The sequence below is a fragment of the Lipotes vexillifer genome, unplaced genomic scaffold (assembly GCF_000442215.2).
Source record: "Lipotes vexillifer unplaced genomic scaffold, Lipotes_vexillifer_v1.1 scaffold1084, whole genome shotgun sequence".
In the NCBI taxonomy this organism is placed as follows: Eukaryota; Metazoa; Chordata; class Mammalia; order Artiodactyla; family Lipotidae; genus Lipotes; species Lipotes vexillifer.
In genome coordinates this window covers 873,774-878,024 of record NW_006785495.1, presented here as the reverse complement: position 1 = coordinate 878,024, position 4,251 = coordinate 873,774, and the positions used below count along the sequence as shown (strand labels likewise).

The window sequence follows — 4,251 nt, the reverse complement described above, 5'->3', positions numbered from 1 at the left end:
TAAATTCACAGAAAACCTGACTCTAACCAAGTGCTGGGATTTTTGCCTTTGGAAATAATGTTCTTTATATCTCTGGTCCAGGGGTGAACACCCCATTGCGGCGCCAGGCATGGTGCTGATGGCAGTTCTGCTGTCAGGGAATAGCAGTGGACCTCTTTCTTTTCCTTCCCCACCTTTCCTTTTGTTTCTGGTACTCCCAGAGCCTAGCATTATACTTGGAACATACCATGTGGAGAAGCAAGAAGATGAACCTATTCTAAAGTTCAAATCCCACTTCTGCATTTGGCTTTTGAAAGATTTGTTTATGTTTATGAGTCTCAATTGTAAAATGGAGTTAATAATACATATCTTCAAATGTTTTTGCTAGCATCTGAGATAATACATGAAAATTAATTTTTGTGAGCCTTGGTTTACTCATCTATAAAGTGAAATTAATAGCACATATCCTAAAAGGTTGTTTTGAGCATCTGAGATAATGCATGTAAGTTAACCAGCACAGTACTTGGAATACAGATGGCATTGATCAATAAATTATCACTACTTGTAGGAAAGACTCACTAAATATTCTTGTGCTCTTCTTCCCAGCCTCCCTTGCAGTTAGGTTGGAGTCATGTGACTAGCTCTGGCCAATAAAATGTGAGAGGAAAGTGGCATTTATGGGCCAAGACAGTTAAAAGCCAGTGTATTTCCTGCATCTCCTTCTACCTCTGCAGCAGCAACCTTGGTGATGGTGTAGCTACACTATGCATGGATCCTGGATCCCTGAGTCACTATCAAAGGAGAATTCACAGGAGAGCCTCTGGACTGTATTTGGACGTTGTGTGAACATGAAATAAGAGTTGATTGTGTTAATCCACTGTGATTCGGGTTTTTTTGTTACTATGGTTTAGCTTAGCATTATATTGTCATTATTATTATTGTTATTATTATTACTGAACTGAACTACTCATGAACTTTGGCATTTTAGTGATACATAAAGCTACCTAGAGCATTGGCTCCGGTGCTCAGTAATGGGGACATAAAAATATTGCTGTTGCACATAAAACCACTAGTTCTTCCACAAACACTGGATCTAAGGAGGTCAAACTAAAATAAAATAGGAAAGAGAAAGAAGTGCATTAAAATTTCCATTTGGCTCACCATATCTAATCCTTTCTATTTAGGCTACGTTATTTTCATGAAATGCCGACTCTAAGAGTCATGCATATTTTTATGACATTAAAAAATAATGTCCTTTTCTATCAAAGTTTTAGAAATTCTGTTTCCTCCCTTTTAAGTTTCATTGGCTCAGCAATCCTTCATTCCTTAATAAAAGTTCTAATTAGAGTGCTGTGCACTGCCTGCAGCTTTAGGAATAAATTCCATAATCGCAGATTCACAGATGGGCAGCTGGTAGGTTACATTCAGAATTTAGCCAGCAACAGGCACCAGCATAGAATGAATATCTATCTTTTTATTTTTGGAGGAATTATCACTTAAACTACATGGAAGGGACTTCCCTATGGTCCAGTGGTTAAGACTCTGCGCTCCCATCGCAGGGGTCCCAGGTTCGATCCCTGGTCAGGGAACTAGATCCCGCATGCCCCAACTAAAAGATCCCACGTGCCACAACTAAGACCTGGGACAGCCAAAAAAAAAAAAAAAAAAAAAAAAACTACGTGGAAAACTTCCATTTACCACCTTTTTTTTTTTTTAATAGTGAAACTCTAAAAATGGTTCCAGGTGTCCAGCTCTCTTTGGGAAGACTGGTAGAAATGGGGTGTTTCCTAGATCCTGTGTGATTGTTATCAAAAACCTCCAGAAGTAGACCAGGGCCAGTGCAAATCATGGCAAGAGGTTAGTACCTGAAGGGCTTCAGGACATGCCACCCCAACATATGCTGTTTTGGCATATTGACTATTTTGAGCTGAAGGCGCTTGAGAAGCAGCAGATGGAGGAAGGGCTCTATGACCTACCTTTTTCCACCTAAAAACAGGCCATAAGGTGAGAAAGATGCCTTCCTGTACAAGCAAGAGAAGTCTCTGATCCTTAATGCCAGAGACTGGAAACAGTGCTGAAATGGGTCTGTACAAACTTACTAAAATAACCTTATCTTCCTAGTTTTGCCCCTCCAGGTATCTCCTCCTCACTTCCCAACATGTGCTGCCTCTATTTCAAACCTCTTTGTCTTATTTCTTATAAGTTATCATTTCTTTGTCTAAAAGGTATAAAAGCTTCCTGCTCTGGTCACTTCTTCAGGTCTTCATTCTCGTGAAGGTCCCCATTTACCTGTAAAATTCTAATAAAACCTGCATGTTTTTCTCCTGTTAATTTAACTTTTGTCAGTTTAACTCTTAGGCCTAGCCAGAGACCCTAAGAGAGTAGAAGAGACTTTTTCCTCCCCTACATACCAAAGACGTAATACCAATATTGGTGATACCAATACCATCACACTAATCATTATTGTGATGCTCTAGAGAAGTGACCAGACCACAGGTCAGAAGGTTGGAAAGTCAGGTGGGACACAGATGGTTTGGGAATCTGGCCTTGAACCAAGACAGAGTACTGGATCTTTTTTTTTTTTTCTGAGTGCTGCCTAGACACCTGGGATGGGGGCAGGCAGGCAGCAAGGGTGATGAACAGGTCACAGCCTTAAGGATGTGGAATTAAGTTGGACCCTCAGGACAGTTTGAGAAAAATGAGAATGCTTTTGACACAAAGGAAACATGCTAATATTTATTAAACTTGAAGATGATGTAAAAGAAATATATATAGGTTAAGGGGGTTTCATAACCTTAGTCTAATATGGACAGAGGGGTTTACTACTAGCTTTATATGGTCCTTGTGTCCAGATATTCCATTACAGAAAAAAGAGCAAAGATTGAAAAAAAAACAACCCACATCTAATGAGCCTCCTTAAATCACCAACTGAACTACTATGTTGCAGAAATACTTGGATAGGGACTTCCCTGGTGGTCCAGTGGATAAGACTCTGTGCTCCCAATGCAGCGGGCCCAGCCAGGTTCGATCCCTGGTTGGGGAACTAGATCTCACATGCATGCCGTAACTAAAAGATCCCTGCATGCTGCAATGAAGATCCCGTGTGCCATATTAAGACCAGGTGCAGCATAGCACAGGGAGATCATCTCGGTGCTTCGTGACCTAGAGGGGTGGGATAGGGAGGGTGGGAGGGAGACGCAAGAGGGAGGAGATATGGGGATATATGTATAGCTGATTCACTTTGTTATGCAGCAGAAACTAACACACCATTGTAAAGCAGTTATACTCCAATAAAGATGTTAAAGAAAAAACACTGTACACTTTAAATGGGTGAATTGTATGGTACGCAAATTAAGTCTCAATAAAGCTGTTTTGTTGAAGTGAAAAAAAAAAGCCCAGGCACAGCCTAAATAAATAAATAAATCTTAAAAAAAAAAAAAAGGAAATACTTGGATAGTCATAACAGATGGGTCTAACTTAAAAAGCTTCTTGGCAATGTTGGGATATGACTACACATTCTGAGATATTTGAAGAAATCTACATAATAAATTGCAGCTACATCCCCAATAAGGAGGCATGCAGAGGAAAAGGAGAGGGTTCCTGCAGGTATTCTGAAAGCAGGAAGAGTCCTTGTGCTGTCTCACTAGCAGAAGCAGAATCATTGCTCAGATTTCTCTACAGCTTTGATTTACTACCACTAGCAACAGACAAGCTGTTCTGAGTTCACTCCGAAAATCCTCCCATGGGGGCTTCAGGGCTTTTTCCCATTTTCCAGAGCAGCGGCCTCCAGCAAGAGGCTTGCCGGTGGCTCTCCCTCTGGCCAATTTAGCCTCATTAACCACCTGCAGGCCTCTGTTTCCATTCCTCCATGAGGTGCTGGCTCTCACACTTGAGCATCAGCATCACCTGGAGCTCATGTTAAAACACAGATTGTTGGCCGGGCTCCCCCTGTTTCTGATGCAGTCGGTCTGCTCTGGAGCCCAGAAACTGGCCTTCCCAACAACTCCCCTGGAGATGCTGTTGCTGCTGGTCTGGCGGCCACCCTTGAAGAACTGCTGTTTAATATACACCCCAGAGGTACTTTTATAGTAAATGATTTATTAACAAAGTGAATCCTTTTCTGTAATCCTGGAGCATGCTTACCAATCATTTTTTACTACTCGATGCTGAATGTTTATAATGTTTCTAAAGATCTTCTCTGGATCACCAGATCACTGGGTCTCGGGTGTTCGACAAAACTTACGGGGCCGGATTTTCTAATTTCTTATTTTT

General features: G+C 41.2%; 1 non-coding gene across 1 annotated transcript; it reads left to right on the top strand.

Moving 5' to 3' along the window:
* Positions 1–1,496: 1,496 nt before the first annotated feature.
* Positions 1,497–1,568, top strand: TRNAG-CCC (transfer RNA glycine (anticodon CCC)). The gene has a single exon. It is a non-coding gene; the product is annotated as a tRNA-Gly (tRNA).
* Positions 1,569–4,251: the final 2,683 nt, after the last annotated feature.